This window comes from Pinus tabuliformis, chromosome 8 (assembly GCF_031772625.1).
Source record: "Pinus tabuliformis cultivar Carrire ecotype Pingquan chromosome 8, CPIR1, whole genome shotgun sequence".
NCBI lineage: Eukaryota > Viridiplantae > Streptophyta > Pinopsida > Pinales > Pinaceae > Pinus > Pinus tabuliformis.
The window spans coordinates 1,507,869,290-1,507,888,387 of NC_142294.1; positions in this window are offsets into that span (position 1 = coordinate 1,507,869,290).

The following is a 19,098-nucleotide window of genomic DNA, read 5'->3' on the forward strand; positions in this document are numbered from 1 at the left end:
GTCCCTTTCTATATATTTCCATATCTATCCCTCCCCCATATACCCCCCTATCTTATTGAATAAATTCATTATTTTTATCCTCTATAAATTTATTCATAAATTTATTGACATAAGATAGAAAAAAATGAGGATTTAAATAAACTTTACTAATTTTTTGTAATATATGAGATGTGGCTACAAGGCATGCACTTGCATGAATTCTCTTGGGCCAATACCATGTATGTCATAACATAGACATGCATAAAATATCATGTTAACTACTAATCCAATGTAAGAAACAACTGTTGTGATCTATTATAGAAGTTGTAAACATAATTGTAAGCATGAACTATTAAATGTTAATATTGAAGTTAAATACCCATTTGTATGTAGCAATAGTTATAAAGTAATATTGATGAAGAATGAAGTGAAGGAGAAGAGTGGGAATAAGAAATATTATTGCTTTTCTAGATTTTCAAAGAAGCTATTGAGCGTGACCATGAAAAAGGACGAGGAGACTACAACATAACTGAGCTTATCATCACCATGAGTCTTGTAATAATTCTATGTACAATGAAAACATGTATAATATCTAATAGTAGGTTTATCTTCCCATTCTTCCTCAACCATTTCCAATGTAATTGATTAATTATTTTTTCTTCAACTCAACTCAAACTAATATCTAGCCAAATATCTAGCTAATGTTGCATGCATACAAAGATCATAGAAATAGATAATTATGTTAAATATATTTGATGGAATATGTTCTAGATACTATCCATGTTCTTACCCTCTCTCTCTCTCTAATTCCACAGAGATCATACAAATAGGTAATTGTGTTAAATATATTTGATGGAAGAGATTATATATAATAACCATGCCCTCTCTCTCTCTCTCTCTCTCTCTCTCTCTCTCTCTCTCTCTCTCAAAATTCCAACTCTACTCATACATTTCCATATCCCTTTATGTCTCTCACACTATCTCTCCCTCACCCTTGTCATTGTCCCTCCCTTCACATCTCCATCACATTCCCTCTCTCTCTCTCTCTCTCTCTCTCTCTCTCTCAAAATTCCAACTCTACTCATACATTTCCATATCCCTTTATGTCTCTCACACTATCTCTCCCTCACCCTTGTCATTGTCCCTCCCTTCACATCTCCATCACATTCCCTCTCTCTCTCTCTCTCAAAATTGCAACTCTACTCATACATTTCCATATCCCTTTATGTCTCTCACACTATCTCTCCCTCACCCTTGTCATTGTCCCTCCCTTCACATCTCCATCACATTCTCTCTCTCTCTCTCTCTCTCTGTCTCTCTGTCTCTCTCTCTCTCAAAATTCCAACTCTACTCATACATTTCCATATCCCTTTATGTCTCTCACACTATCTCTCCCTCACCCTTGTCATTGTCCCTCCCTTCACATCTCCATCACATTCCCTCTCTCTCTCTCTCTCTCTCTCTCTCTCTCTCTCTCTCTCAAAATTCCAACTCTACTCATACATTTCCATATCCCTTCATGTCTCTCACACTATCTCTCCCTCACCCTTGTCATTGTCCCTCCCTTCACATCTCCATCACATTCCCTCTCTCTCTCTCTCTCTCTCTCTCTCAAAATTCCAACTCTACTCATACATTTCCATATCCCTTTATGTCTCTCACACTATCTCTCCCTCACCCTTGTCATTGTCCCTCCCTTCACATCTCCATCACATTCTCTCTCTCTCTCTCTCTCTCTCTCTCTCTCTCTCTCAAAATTCCAACTCTACTCATACATTTCCATATCCCTTTATGTCTCTCACACTATCTCTCCCTCACCCTTGTCATTGTCCCTCCCTTCACATCTCCATCACATTTTGTCTCTCCCTACATCTTTCTCTCCCTTCAACCCTGCATGTCTCACCCTATCCCTCTCCCTATGTCTCCCTCTTTTTTTCTATCTTAATTCCAACTCTCCTCATACATTTCCATATCCCTTTATGTCTCTCACACTATCTCTCCCTCACCCTTGTCATTGTCCCTCCCTTCACATCTCCATCACATTTTGTCTCTCCCTACATCTTTCTCTCCCTCAAACCCTGCATGTCTCACCCTATACCTCTCCCTATGTCTCCCTCTTTTTTTCTATCTCCGCATTTACTTATTTCGTCATCTCTCTCTCCCCCCACCCCTTGTGTGTGTGTGTGTCCCCCCCATATATTCCTCCCTCCTACATCCATCTCTATATCCTCCCTAGCTATCACTATTTCCTCCTATCTCTCTCTAATCCCCCTCTATTTTTCCTTTTATCTCCCTCTTTCCCGTGCATGTCTCCCTCCTACATCCATTTATGTCTCCCCCACCTCTCCTTTCTCTCTCTCTCTATCTAACCCACAATAGGAATGTGCATGCATTAATAATGCATGCACCCTATTTTCCTTAGCATTCCCACTCTTCATTATTAATGATATGTTGGAGAAAGAATACATGTGCACTTTCACGCTTACTATCCTCACTCTCCCTTCCCAGATGGGATAGATGTTGGATTCGAAATATGCACTCTTTTTTAATGGATATGCATTATTAGCATGTGTGCATTTTTTCATCTATTTGACAAAAGGACACTTTTTTTTTGTTTCAATCATTTTTTCTCCTATTTTCATCAATGGCATTTTCAAATAATGAGAAAATATTCTATTATAGTTGGTGGGTTTTTTATAAAGTTATTTCCTAAACAATTTTTTACATAGTCTTGTTCTATTAGAGCCTTTCAGATATAAGAAAATCATGCAATCAATCACAAAATTCTAGAAGGAATATGCCACCCATAGAAAAATTCAAAGAGATAAAGGAAAAGGAAATATTGGGTTGTTGTACATAGTGTTTTGATTGAATAAAAATCACACCATTGATGTCAAAGGGGAAGTCAAATGAAGCTATAGATGGCATGGATGGATAGTCTTATCTAAGATAAGTTCAATAACTTGACAAGGTCACATTAAATAGGGCCAAAGTGGTTCAATGTATATTTAGTTTTTGTTGAATTTATGTTGTTAAAATAGAGCTATTGCTAGAATGGTTGGATAGTCCTCTCCAAGGCCTTTTAAATGGTATATCACACTTTATCAAACTCTTCCTAGATAGAAGATATGTCAATTTGAAGTTGACAACTACAATGGGGGAAAAACAACAAATTTATTATGAAAGGAACCCAATTTGTTAAATGTCGAGAATCTTCAGATTAGATCTATGAACTTTTATTGAAATCCATGGAAATTGGTGTAGGGACTTGCACACTATTTAACAAGTTAAAGAGCATGCATCTTAGGCTTGATCTTACTGTCGAAGAATTCATGAATGATGGATTTGGATATGACATGCATGAACTTTAATTCCTTTCCCATATCACTTTCCCATCTCCATGTTGATCCAATCAGAACATGAAACATGGAATGCTTTAAAGGACCTTAAGTGGCCCTTAGTAGATAACATGGTAGTGTGAATAGAAGTAGAGATAGCATCTCCACTAACACATGACAGTGAGAAATTTGGTGGACATGATGACATGGTAGGACCATGCCACATGGCATGATGACTAGGTAGTTTTGTTAACCAATTGGATGGTTTTTTAGTGACTCATATCCCATTTAGGGAATACCATGTGTTAAGTGTGACACCACGATGACATGAGCATCATTTTTCCATGGACCCTAGGACTAGGTCACATGGTGAGGGTACGTGGAGCCTCCTAAGTTTTTTATGGTCACCAAACATCAATTTCACATCATCATTGATTAATCTCAAGTCCTCTCTTATATATATGAGGGTGTTTAGTTTGATTTGGTGTGTGATTTATCATTAAAATATATGTTTGATAAGAGGTGTGAAGGATTGAATTAGATTTGCTACATTGTTTGGACCTAGGTTTCTTTCTTTGGTTACAAGGTAGAATGATCTAATATGTGATCTTTGTTGTATTGGTTTACATAGGCACATTTTAAGCTATCTATTATGCTGGTTTCCCAAATATTTCAAATTCTTGCTATATGTTTTATTGGTTTCCCATAGGCACAAGACATGCTCTTTCTTATGTTGGTTTCTTTAAGGTACAAGGTCACACTCTTCATTGTATTGGTTTCTCATGGGCATAGGTGAGGCTCTCTATTGTGTTGGTTTCTCGAAGGCTATAAGGTCGTGCTCATTATTGTATTGGTTTCTAATAGGCGTAAGTCGTTCTCTATGTTTTGATAATTTCCCAAAGATCATAGAGTCGTTGTCTTTATTATATTTGTTAGAAATTAATGGAGAATAGGTTACGTAGTTATGATTTGCTCTTTATTTGAAATTCAGTTCCTATTAATTAGGAATCTGTTTTTGCCTATGTATCTATTTAATTCCTGATGATTAATGAATAAGTGAAGCGAACGCATTTGCTGAAGAGAGCTCCTGGTGATCTGCACCTGTGAGCTCCCGTGTGTTTGTCCAAACTTCTGTCTTCTGCATTTCTTATCATGGTATCAGAGCTGGAGGAGTAAGCTGTTGTTGCGTGAGGTGAATCGCTGCCGGATTGCCGTGAAGGAGATCTCTGCGAATTTTGATTGAATCGCTGCTGGGAAGGCGTTTGATAGCCAAGTTTGGTTAGCCAAGTGGGATAGGCGTTTGATTGAAGGCGCCGAGAAGACTGGAGAACGCTGCCGTAGAGGGTGAAGCTTTTGTTTGCTGCTCGTCTTGAATCTGTTGGGCTTCATATTGAATCGGCGTGCATGTTCGGTTGCAACCTGCCAAAGGTTTGCGCAATCCTTTTTTGATCACTGCAAAATTGAATCGAGTTTCTAAGCCCTGCCCGTTTGTTAAGAAGCCAAATCTTGGCATCGGTATTGTTGTTTAATGATTCGTGTGATCTACGGTTGATATGCTGCTGCGATTTCGTTTGAGCTACACCGATCGATTGGGGCACAATTGAGCCAGAGGCCTGTGTGGTGTAGATTTGCCTTCAACCTACCCGTGAAGGAGACCAAGATCACCAGGAGAGGGCCTGCGAATCCCTGAGTGGGGAGTTGGTGGAAGATCATAGATCAAGTGATCTGGTCGTTGGTGCATGCAGATCAAGTGCTCTGATTGTTAACAGTTGGTGGTTGCAGATCGAGTGATATAGCCGCGTGTTTGAGTGTTGTCTTTGGTGAGCACCAAAGTGATTGATGATGTTTGGTGAGTGTCAAGTTCGCTGGATGTTGGTTGATAGATCGAGGTTGCCTCAATCAACGAGCGTGGAGTCTGCTGGGAGGCCGAGCTGAGGAGGCATGTGGTGACTATGGCTATTGTTGAAGGCATCATTATAAATTCACAGTGTGTGAGCCAGATCTGAGTGACGAAGCTGAAGGATCCAGATCTGAGAAACGTTGTGCCGCGTGGAGTGGTTGTGTCAGTGGGGCGGTGGCTTGCATATCAGTTCCCTTGTTAGTGGTGGCATTTGCAAGTACCAAAACCAATATGATGATATCAACTGCTGCAGAGCGCAATTGCTTGCAAAGAGGATGAGCTAGCAGATTGTTGGAATTATGTTGCTTCCACTAGCGGTGGTGATTATTATGTCGGGAGAAAATCACCTACTTGCTGAGGGCCAATGAATTAGTCATGTTTTGGTGCTACTTGAAAGCCTTGCAGAATTAGATCAAACAACTAAAATCAACCATTGAAGCATAATAAAGAGACAATTCACGAGAATTAACAACCTTTTTCTCTATAAATTATTTGTTGATCATGGTGGCAGTTGCATGCTAGTGAGTTTCAGAGTGTTGGCTATACAGAAAGTAAGATATTCGAAGGCCAGAGTGGTGTTGCCAAGGCCAAAGGTTCGTAGCTTGATCCCGCATGGAGGTTGGGTCTACGCTGCTGGAAGATTTACTCACAATTGTTGCCACAAATCTAGATTGGTGGCACTGTGTTCGTGGAAATGAGATCCGCTTGTCATGGTCAAGGAGATTTCCAACAGTATTGGGCGTTGTTGAAGCAGAATTTTGTGGGTTATAAGTCTATTATTAGGCATTGTGGTGAGAAGCATATTTGAGGGTTCGTTTTGTGAGGGCAGTAGTGCCTGTTTGTGCATATTTGAGAGGGTGTTTCATGTGAACCCCATCTGCCACGAATTCGTGTATTTTTTGACACGACATTGCCGTGGTAAATCGAGAGTTGTTCGTTTTTTTAAGTTGCCGAGGTAACCTGTTTTTTTTCAAGATGAATTCTCAGATGGCAGATTATTTAAATGAAAGCAGCAAATTGGATGGTTCCAATTACATAAATTGGAAATTTAAGATTCAGACTTTGCTTGAAGGTCATAATACCTACAGCATTGTCATCGGTGATGAAGGTAAGCCAACTGTTGCAAATGGTGGAACGAATGCAACAACTCAAGAATGGGTGAAAAGGGAGCTGAAGGAAAAGGTCCTACTAAAATTTTCAGTTAAAGATTGCATCATCCCTCATATTTGGGATTGCAAGACAGCAAATGAGATTTGGACAACTCTCAAAGACATGTATGAAATCAAGAACACCAGCCGAACCTTGTTCCTCAGGAAGAAGATCCTCTCAATCAAGATGGAGGAGAATGAGTCTGTTTTGTCATTCTTATCTCGGATAAAGGAATTTAAAGATAAACTATCTGATATTGGTCAAACCGTGGCAAATGATGATCTGGTGACAATCACCATGAACGGTATGACAGATGACTATCAGATGTTTATAAATGGATTGAATGCAAGGGAAAAGCCTCCAAGTTTTGAAGAACTTACTGGAATTTTGCTACATGAAGAGGAAAGAAGGTCGTCTCTGAAGCCTCAAGATCCAGATCTTGCATTGATAACAAAGTTCAAGCCAAAAGGGAGAGCGATGGCTGATCAGAGGAGGGGAAACACATCAGAAATGACAGCACAAGGTATGACCTCGTATAGAAATGACTCTGCTCCTGAATGTTTTTATTATGGTAAGATAGGCCATATTGCTAAATTTTGTCGCAAGGAGAAGGCAAATCAAGAGAGGTACAATCAGAAAAGGCATGCAGGTCATTTGGCAGATGCAGACGCAGATACAGACCCAGATCAGAATCTGGATGTTAGACTATTTATGTTCGAGGGTGACATTGCTACTGAGGAGGATGAATCAGATATTTGGATCGTGGATTCTGGAGCCTCCTCGCATATGTCAGGTAAAAAGCAATGGTTCAGAAATTTTAAAGAATCCAACACTGGAGTAAAAGTCTATCTTGGAGATAATAGTGAGTACGAGATCAAGGGACATGGAGATGTCCTTGTTACTCTGCCTGATGGTAGGATCAGGAATATATCTGATGTGTGGTATGTTCCTGGCATTAAGAAGAACCTGATTTATGTGTCCAAGATTACAGATCAGGACCTCAAGGTAGAATTTTTTAAATCTTATTGCATTATTAAAGATTTGTTGGATCAGATGAAGCCAATTGCTATAGGTATTCGCATAGGAGGACTCTACAAGTTGGATGTGAAAAGTACGCCTCAGCAAGCCTTGATGACGTCAAATAAGTCTACTGGAAGGAGCCGGGACAACAGGTATCCATCATCAATGGTACCTGATGAGAAGGTAATTGGAGCGCTTCACACTCGAATGCTTCCGTTTCAATTGCTATCCCGGCCCCTAAACCCGAAGAAAATGAAGATCGACTCCGACACCAACCACAGGAGCGAAATTCACGACGAGAGCCTGGATATTCTTCCCACGGTGGTTCCCAATTCAGCATCGGTTTTGGCCCCGTCGAGTCTGGAGATGAAGAACCAGACGACGCTTTCCCATCACCTGTCCCTGTTAGACGAAGGGTCAGATACTCCATTTGATGAACCAGCTGGCTATTTACCATTTGATGAACCCAACATCATAGCACTTTATAAGAAGATATACAGAGCAGATTTCACTTGCCCGAAATGGTTTTCTCCAGGAGCTCGGAAACTGATTCTGAGAATACTTGAGCCGAATTCTGAATATCGGATTACAATTCCTCAGATGTTAGAAAGTTCCTGGTTCAAGAAAGGCTACAATCCAGTCAAATTTGAAGAAGAAAGAGATACCAGCCTTGATGACATCGATGCAGTATTTAGTGATTCTGTTGAACACCTTGTAATGGAACAGAAGGAATTGAAGGGGGGCAGACCTTCTCTTATGAATGCATTTGATATCATTTCATTGTCTAAGGGGCTGAATCTATCTGGTCTGTTTGAGAAAAAACAGAGTGCTACTAGGGAAGCAAGGTTCACATCTAAGCACCCAGCTACAGAAATCATCACAAAGATGGAGGAGAGCGTGAAGCCACTTGGGTTCAATGTTAAAAGACGTGATTACAAGATGAGGTTCCAGGGGTCTGAAACAGGTAGAAAGGGGCATCTTTCTGTAGCTACAGAGATTTTTGAAGTTTCTCCTTCTCTCTTTGTTGTGGAAGTGAAAAAAAAAAAAGCTGGCGGGGATACCCTGGAGTACAACAAGTTCTACGAGAATTTTTCTACTACTTTAAAGGACATTGTGTGGACATCTGAGGTGGACGTGACAGAAGAATAGCTGGAACTACAATTCACTAAGCCACTAGGAAGACTGAAGTTTGATTTGTTTAGGGACATTTTAAGTGTGTTTAAAAATCCTTTTCTCCATTAAGGGGGGATGTTAGAAATTAATGGAGAATAGGTTACATAGTTATGATTTGCTCTTTATTTGACATTCAGTTCCTATTAATTAGGAATCTGTTTTTGCCTATGTATCTATTTAATTCCTGATCATTAATGAATAAGTGAAGCGAATGTATTTGCTGAAGGGAGCTCCTGGTGATGTGCACCTGTGAGCTCCCGTGTGTTTGTCCAAACTTCTGTCTTCTGCATTTCTTATCAATATTGACTACCTGTAGGCATAGGATGCGCTCTCTATCATGTTGGTTTCCTGAAGGTACAAGGTCATACTCTTTTTTTTATTGGTCCCTTGTAGGCACATTTCATGTTGTTTTTGGTTTCCCAAAGGCATAAGTTCATGCTCTTTGTTGTATTGGTTTCTCGAGGGCTCAAAGTTCTTCTCTTTATTGTGTTGATTGGTTGTATGGGAAAATTTGTCTGATATGCAAGATCAAGCCCAAAGGCTTATCCTTTACACTATCAAATGTCATACATATCATTAAATGTAAATTTATTGGGAAACACGAATGACTAGCACTGTAATGGAAATGGTTTTGACTATGCTTGGTTTGGGAGAGGTTAAATGTTCAAATTTGGTCAAGGTTAGAAATGTTTTTGATTTTTATTTTTTGGCAACAAACTAATTTTTTTCAAACAGTTAGGAGGCCAAGAGATGAGTATTTTGTAGAAAAGGTGTCACGAAAAGATCAATTTGTAAAATGTGCCATGAGAGGATAATTTTATCGAATAATTATTTTATTATATGGTTTTATATGTTTTTTCATGTGATTTTGAAGCCAAATTGAATTCTGTAAAAAGGATGTGAGTAGAAGTCATTTGTGATCTTTCCAAGGGTTATGAATAATTATGAAAATGTTCTCTTTATGTTATAAAGCTATATTTTTGGTTTTTAGGAAGGTGTTGTATATATGACCAAAACACGATTTGAAATAATGTGACCTGGTACTAGATTGATGAATAGTTTGTTGTGATGAAGAAGTTTACTAATGAATAAGGCATGATTACATTGGTAGTAGCCTGATGAGAATTTTATGATAGATTGATGAATCAGGTTGTGAATGAAGTGGTATAATAAATTTCTAAAGACTTATTTTATTTCTGAGGCACATGGATAAAGTCTGATGTGAAAAGTGGTCCACATTAGGTTGAATAAGGAAGTGGTTTCCTCCACCAAGGTTGGTGCCTAAATTAGATTGAAGCCTAAAACAATTTTGTGCCTTATCATACTCATATTCGAGGATGGTTCCTCAATTAGGCTATAGTGTATTGCACGTGGGTCCTTTCTCACTTTCGAGGTTAGTGCCTCAAGTGGGTTGATGCTTGCCAATTTTCTCTTAGTGGTGGGTGACCCCAATAGGTTGATGCTTGCAAGTATGTGTAATCAAACAAAAGAAGAGAACACGAATTTTTTATTTTCTTCAATAAGGGTTTCCGTGTAAAATTTGGTATTCTCATGTGTTTATCTAATGATTTTTACTTAATGCACAATTTATTTCATGGTTACAATGTATGTTATTTATTGATGCACTTATATATTCAATTAGTGATGAAATGTTTAAAAAATAATGAATTTGTCATCACACTTATTTGTCCCCCCTTTCTCAATGTAATATTTATTCTAACAAGTGGAATGAGAGCATCACTACTACATATAGGACTAAATTGCAACGACATAGTCTGATGATATGGCCCATACTATCACAAAGGTCAAGAAAAAAAGTCATTTTTTAAGTTTTGGTTCTTGTGTTCATTGCACTTATGATGACATATTTTTTTGTGTGTCATAATTGCAATGTATTATTTTTCATGCATTGTGATTTAGACGGACAATTTTTTATGCTTGAATTGCAATGATAGGCATTCATTGTCACAGTTGTGAGAACACATGGTTTTCTGTGCCTTGAGGTTAATGTTACCATTTATTTGATAGGTCATCTTTGACTTTTACTAATCATCTAACATCACAATTGTGACGATAAATAAATTTGTAAATACCTCATATGTAAGATATGCTGCTACATCTTTTCTATGATTAAAATAATTATGAAAGGTTATATGCTATTTTTGTGAGCGTTTTTTGTTTTTGTTTTGTATAATTATTTTTTGGTTGCAAGAAGAATCTCAAAAAACATTAGATAGGGATCAACTAATCCACAAAGGGTCAATGATGGGAAATGTCATTTCCCTTGCAATTCTTACAGGTGCAGATGTTTGTGGATAATTTTATATGAAACAATTGATAGACATTGTGGGAAGAATGGGCACAATGAAGGGGGGAATGAAGATTGTCTGATTATAAGCTTATGCTATTTCGAATCATTATATATGTTTTCTTTATATTAATCGTATTTGTATTTCTTTGAATAATATTTTTTCTATGGACTAATTATCTCACACCATTGTTGGAGATTATTATAAAGTTATCGTGGTCCCCTAGGTATTGTGATTCAAATATTGCACCAAGTATTAGTGCTAGAAACGATGTTCTACAAGTTGAGGAAGATGGAGTGAATATTGAAGCTCAAAACCATAATGATCATATGCAAGAATATTACATGATAGTTCCACATGATGGGACAAATCAAGTGATCCAAGATGTGCATGGCGTCGATGAGAAAAAGAAATTCTTTATGTGATGATAAATTTGTGCTAAAGAAGGTAATGACACAACTTTGTGAAGGTTCAACGTAAAAAATTCTCTCTGGTACATTATTGTTAGTGAAATTAAAGGTTTTGAATGGTTTGTCAAACAATTGTATGACACAGATCCGAAGATATAATGTAATATGTTTCATCAAAAGAAAGGTTATTTTTTTTTTCTTTTCTTTTAGTGTTAATTAATATGTAAAATAATAATGCAATATTCATGATTAATAGTTTTTACACTAACAATTGATTTTTTATGTTGTACTAGATTGTTAGGTGAATTTATGTTACCATTATGAAATGAGTTACCTTGCAGATACCGAGGTTTATGTGTTGTTATGAAATAAATTGGAATGGAGTATAAAAATATAGATGCATATCCTAATGATCATATTATATATTGTCGAAAAAATGCATCGAAAACTTATTTCCTGAAATGTAACAAAAGTAGATATTGAATTGATCAAATAAAAAAAAGGGTTCCTCAAAAGGTTCTTCATCATATTCTGATAATTCCACATTGCATCAATTATTTAGGTGTGAAGGCATAGCAAATTTTATGGATTTCCATGCACAAAAGAGAAGTGAAGATGGGTTTCTTCGAATGCTTGCAAATGGTTATTCATTTAGAGAAATTGAGGAAAAATGGCCACATTTTAAAGTTGAACCTCATAATGTTAGCCTTTCGTTGGAAAATAATGATGTTAATCCATTTGGAGAGCTCAGGTATATTTACTCAGTGTGGCCAAATTTTGTTATCAACAATAACCTCCCTCCTTGGATGTCAATAAAGAGGGAGCACACTATGTTGTCAATGATTGTTTTAGGTATTTTTTTAACATTAATTTTTTTAATATTGTAACATTTTAATTTGTCTTGCTTGTTGCATAATATGTTATATTTACTCGTAAGTATATATCATAGTAGTAAATGTATAATTTCAAACAATTAGGTGAGTACCAAGTTAAAGATACGAATGTATATATTGAGCCTCTTATAGATGAGTTAATGAAGTTATGGGTCGACATCACTATGTATGAAATATATAAACCAACAAGGCAGCAGTAATTTCAATTCGATGGAAAATTTTTAGGGACAATTCATGATTCCCCAAGACTAACATATTTTTGTGGTATGTAACATTCCATTGCATGACTTTTTATTTTTCTTTTGTAAAGAAAGCAGCTAGTTGTATTAGATAAAAGGTTTTCATTTCATGGCCAACTCCATTTACATTCAACACTGACATCATCGACATCAAAACTATAGTAGATCCATAACTTAACTTTCCTAGAGATACGAGCCTTCTTCTTTATAATATTACACTGAAAAATGCCCATAAATTATACAAAATTGACCTAGAATTTACATACTATAATACATTATTAACTAAATTTCCGTCGAAGGGCTAGGATACGACTTCTTCCTAGTTATAACCTATGTTCTATGTGTTAAGGTCCAACCCTAACCCCCTTATTTATTTGAGTCATAGTTATAGTTAGTTAAAGAGTCAATAAAACCCATATTAATAATTGTAAGTGGTTGACCCGCATTTAAAGAAGGGACCACAGTTAGTTGCAAATTGACCATGGTATTAGATAGATGGTATTAATAAGAACCATGGTACTAACCCATGGTACTAACCCATGGTATTGCATGTATGAATCCTATATAAAGGATAGAGACTCTGCTTGAAGAGTGTCGTCTCTTATTTTGTAATTGAGCCCAGCGCTATTGGAGGTTGCCCCCTCGAAGAGGCAAGTGAACATTGCTTACCTTTCTAAATAATAAAATACATGCTATTATTTCTTATTATTCAGTGTTCCAGGTATATTTCTTCGCATATTTGGTATTATGGTATCTTCTTGTAGGTCAAGAGCATAAAAAGTGGTATCAGAGCACTTTCCAGGGTTGGTGGGATCTCAATTTTTAACGCGAATCTTTTTTGGCTAGAGACATGTTTCGGTGTCTTTAAACCATGGAATCTATCATTGAGCACATAAACCTATGGATTTGGGGAGGCATGCACGCAAGAAGTACAAGAGGTGGTCATGCTTGTTGGACTCCCTTGTAACCCCTGTGGGTACCCCTTCGTGTAGTAGCGCATTAGACAGAACCACGCATGGACTGTCTTCCAAGTACCCTCTGGGCATATCAGAAGCCCCCAGGCTCTCTTGAAACCTCACCATAGATAAACCATCGGCTGTCTTGCTGCTACAGTACACCAACAACAACACTCAGGGAGATTATTCGTGTGTACGATAGGGTATTCGGGTTGTACAGCTAAGGGTACGATTGATCCTCCTTGGTTAGTGCCCTGAAAGATTGGGCTGACTACTACTATTGGACCCTTATGTATATTGCAATCTATAGCACCTGACACTCCTTGAAGCCATAGTTCCCTTGTCTCTCTCTAGATCACGCATCATCATTGTCAGATCAGATCTAGTAGGTTGGGTTCTGTCGCAGCTGCAACAATTAGATCAACCATTCAGATCTATCAGATCCACCATTCAAATCTATCAGATATGCCATTCAGATCTAGCAAATCTGCCATTCATATCTAGCAGGTTGGGTTTTGTAGCAATCGCAACAATCAGATCCACCATTCAGATCTAGCAGCACGGGTTCGATCACTGCCACATTCCTACTCATACTCTACAGTTGAGGGTTTCATTGATAGATCTGGCTCTTTGTGTGCCTCCTATACCTAAGTGTGATTCTCATAGGACATTGGGTAGAATTAAATTTTTTGGGAATTGGCTACTGTATTATTCCTAAGCGAGGAGTAAAAATCCTTTCGAAGTAAAAAAAAAAAAAAAAAAAAAAAAAAAAAAAAAAAAAAAAGACACTCCCAGGATGCTTATAGGAGACTTAGCCCATAAGAGTCAGGTCAACAGGCTGACCAAGGTGGTACCATTCACTTGTCAGCGTCAAATTTTCGGGTGGTCCCAATTTTTTTTTACAATAACGACAAGTGCACCGAATCTATCTATCAAGCTATGGCCAATGAGAAGATAGACACCCTTGAACAAAAGTTGGAGGCATTAACGAAGTAGATCTAATCCTTATATGACACAAGCACCAAGGGAAAATTGGGGGAACAATTGGAGGCATATGATTTTAATGAAAACCTTGAGGGTGAGTCTAGCCATTCTCTTCACTTCTATGGAAGCCACCAACAGTCCCAGCCTCAACCACCTAAGCTGGACATGTATAAATTTGATGGCTCTCATCCAACCATATGGCTAGCACAAATGGAGCAATATTTCACATTGAATCACATCAAAGATGATGCGACTAAGCTAAGTGTGGGAATCTTGTACTTGGACAAAGAAAGATGGTAATGGTGGAAGTGGCATCAACGCTACTATGCAAGGCCAATGACTTGGCAGATATTCTTAGAAGCCCTTTCTGATCACTTTGACCATGAATCTAACTTTTTGGGTCATCTTACTAAGCTTTGATAGACAGGCACAGTAAAATTGAAACATGGCATGATCCAGATTAGGCTGTTGGACCATTGAAACATGGCATGATCCAGATTAGGCTATTGGACCATCCACCAAAATTGAGTCAACATCAAGCTATGTACATACCTTGTCTTCTCTTGGAAATATGGGATCTTTGTATCAGCAAAGCAGAGCATATTTGGCACTTGCATTTGCCAATCATGAAATATGAAACCTATTGATATAGGTATCCAACAGTGGCTCCACATGGGGATGGTTTTTCTTCTTGAAAGACCAAGAACAGCAAGTCAGAATGCCTTGGCCCTTTGACTACTCTTTACCAAAACTTGGATTTTTTCTTCCTTGAAACCTCAAAATTGTAAACTGTCATATTTATAGAACTTGTTGAATTACAGCCTTTTCCTGCTTCTGCAAGATCCTTCAACTAAGCTATTCACATGCTGAAAGAAAACACTAAACACAACAAATTATGTACAAGGGAACAACCATACTATATACATGGGGGGCAGTCAAAATAGTGCTTCAACATCCTGCCATTCACAAGACCTTCATCCAAATCAGTTTCATCAAGATTCTTGAGGAAGTAAGTGTTGTTTCCTTGTACTTCTTGGATGACAAATGGTCCTCTCCAAAGGGAATCAAATTTTCCATGTTTTCCTTTATCTTCCCTTCTTGAATCCCACTTGAGGACTTTGTCACCCATGTTGAAATCTTCAGCCTTAGTCCTCCTGTCAAAGGCTTTCTTCAGCTTCTCTTGTAGGATTTGAACTCTGTTATAAACTTGGTCTCTAGTTTGCTGTAAACATATAATTTGATTTACCCTCCTTTGCATATCATTGGGCTCAGCTTGAGTCTCTTGAAGTAGTTTCATAACAGGGATCCCTAGTGATGAAGGGAATTTGGCCTCTAATCCATAGACTAGCTCATATGGGCTGACCCCAATTGATCTCTTGGTTGTTAGTCTATCTGCCCATAAGGCATTCACAAGCTTCTTATGCCAATTCTTCTTATTTTCTTCCAATACCTTCTTTATGATGTTTACAAGGCTTTTATTTGATGATTCAGCTAGGCCATTTCCTTGGGGATAGTATGCAGTGGAATGGCCCAAAGTGATGTGAAATCTGTGGCAAAATTTCACCATCTTCTTAGATCTGAAAGCAGCATCATTTTCTGTTATTATTTTATCAGGACAACCAAATCTAGCAAGGATATTGGCCTCAAGGAACTGAATGATAGTGGAATCATTTGCTTGTCTACATGGGATGGCCTCAATCCATTTAGTAAAGTAGTCTGTAGCTGTTAGAATCCATCTATGTTGGCCTGAAGATGAGGGATGAATTTCTCCAATGAAATCCAAGCCCCATTGCTGAAAAGGTCTCTCTGTTGTAATAGGCCTCAAAGGAAGTGGCAGTAAATTTCTCTTTCCCTCAAACACTTGGCATTTATGATATGAAGTGGTAAATTTCTTGACATCAGAGAAAACAGTGGGAAAATAATAACCAGCTCTCAATATCTTATCCACAATGGACTTCCAATACAAATGTCCACCACAATTACCTGCATGAAATTCTTCCATGATTTTGTTAGACTCATTTTCCGTTAAGCAGTTTAACAATATACCCTCATGGTTTTTCCAAAGCAAATTTCCATTCATAACACAAAATTTTGAAGCTTTCATTTTTAGGAACCTACACTTAGTTCTGGACAGTCCTGGAGGAGCACACAGGTTTTGTAACACATAAAAGATATCAGAATACCAGGGGGATTGTTCAAAGGCTACATTGATCGTTGGAGTCGCCAGCTCCGGTTCACTGTCCAGCTGGTTGATGTCCAAGGCTTGGAAATTTGTTTCAGAAATTAATTTGGCCAAACCTTGCCCTTTTATCAGTTTTGTAGGTTTTATTTCAATGTCAAATTCTAAAATGTTGGCAATCCATTTTCCTCTTCTGCCCTCTAAGTTCTCTTGAGTAAGTATGTCTTTCACAATTGGGCTTGGTACATAGGCTATAACATGGGAGTATAGGATGTAGATCCTAAAGTCTTTAATAGCTTTGACCAAAGCATATGCTTGTTTTTCCATGATCTGGTATTTCAGGGGTGCATCTCTAAGAGCTCTACTAAAAAAGAAATAGGTTTTTCATTTCCTTGGTCATCTTTCTGTAATAAGACAGCAGCAATTGTGTGTTGGGAAGCAAAGGAAAATATGATAAATTCCCTATCAAATTGAGGGTTGGTTAAGACTGGGGTTTGGGTGAGGGCTAGTTTGATACCTTCAAAAGCTTGATTTGCTTCTACTGTCCATTTTACTTTTGAATCCTTTTTTAGCATGTTATTGAGTAATCTGCTTAATTCGGCCAAATTTGGGATAAATCTCCTTAGGAAGTTGATTTTACCCAGAAAGGCTTGTAATTCCTTTACATTTCTTGGATGAGGCATTTGTAAGATGGCCTGGATTCTGTCTGGGTCGGTCCTAATGCCATCCTTTGAAATGATGTGACCCAACAGTTTACCTTCTTCCAAACCAAACAGGGATTTCTTGGGATTTATGGAAATTCCATATTTCCTACAAGTTATGAATATCTGCCTTAGATGTTTCAGATGTTCAGGGTCAGATTTTGAAAATGGTGTAAGGTCATCTAAGTAGACCACAAGGAAATCATGGATTTCTTTGGCAAAAGCAATATCCATTTCCCTTTGAAAGGTAGCCCCTGCATTTTTCAATCCAAAAGGCATTTTCACATATTTGAAGGTTCCCCAAGGGGTTGTAAATGTTGTTTTGTCCTGATCATCAGGGTGAACTAGGATCTGGTTAAAGCCTGAGAATCCATCAAGTAATGAAATCCTTGAGGCTCCTACCACTCTTTGGAGAATGTGATCCATCTTAGGTAGAGGATAGTTGTCTTTGAGGGACACTTGGTTTAGATTTCTAAGATCAACACATAGTCTTATTTAACCAGTTTTCTTTCTTGTGGGCACTAAATTTGAGATCCAATCAGAAAACCTGATTGGTGCTATGATACCAGCTTTAAACATTTTTTGTACCTCTTGCTCTATTGCTGGGAGAAGCATGGGATTGATTCTCCTCAATTTTTGCTTAAAGGGTTTTTGATCTGGCTTGAGATGGATAGTGTGTTGAATTACAGAGGTGTCATAGGATTTTAAATCCTCATAACTCCATGCAAAGACATCCTGGAACTCCTTGAAGAGGTCAATATATTTAGGCTTTTGATCAGGAGGTAATGAAGCAGACAATTTTATTATCTTGGGCTTTTCAATGGTTCCAATGTTGCATTCTTCAATGGCAGAGTTAAGGGGCTGCATTTTTGGTTTTCTTGGGACATCATTTGAATCAAAGATATCCTCTAGTGGGGTTAGGCCTGTTGGAAGAAAATTGTCTTTCAATTGTATCACTTCAGCTTCAGCATCAGCCACTTCTTCATAACTGATTTGTCGAATTTCTTGTATATTGTCTTTGTTGAAAATTGTTGGATGTAGGATTTGGTGAGCTGTCTTAGGTGACATTGGCTTGTTATTCTGTTTACTCTGTATTTGTGATTGACTTTCTCTTTCAAGTATTTGTGATTGACTTGCTCCCTCAGTGTCAATATTTAGTCCTGCAAATTCTTGTTGCAAGGTCAGGAAATTATTTATCTGTGCATCATCTTCAAATACTTGCCAGTCTTTGACATTGTTTGGGACAGAAGGTCTGTGCTTTACCTCAGCTGTAAAGCAATGATGGGGCTCAAAAGGTAACTTGCAGGTGCTTGCAAATGTGGCCAAGCTATGAGCATGCAGGTTATGGGTCCTGGGAATCTTGATAATTTGAAATTCAGTGAAGGACTGTAGTAGTTCAGAAGCAGCAGATCTATAAGATCTCAGTCTTTTATCATTAGTAACAAAATTTCCCTTTACTTGTTGGATAATCAAGTCTGAATCTCCCATAATTGAAACTTTTATGGCTTGTAAGGATTTTACTAGCTTAAGGCCTAGCAAGAGAGCTTCATATTCAGCCATATTGTTGGTGCACCTGAAGTTTAACCTATAGGCTCGGCCCTCTGCATGACTGTTTTGTTTGTTATGTATCCAAACCCCTGCTCCTGCCCCTAATTTGTTAACTGACCCATCAAATTCTAGAAACCATAGGTTCTCTTTTTCTAAGGGTGATTTAATAATTTCTCTGTGATCTGGGATAATGAGTTGAAGCTCTGGTTTTTCACCTGGTTTGTCTTCTAGGACAGTCTGATCACTTGATTGAAGTAGCTTGATTTCTTGAGCAGCAGCTTGTTCATTAATATCCTGGTCTTGCTCAAGTGTTTTGGTTT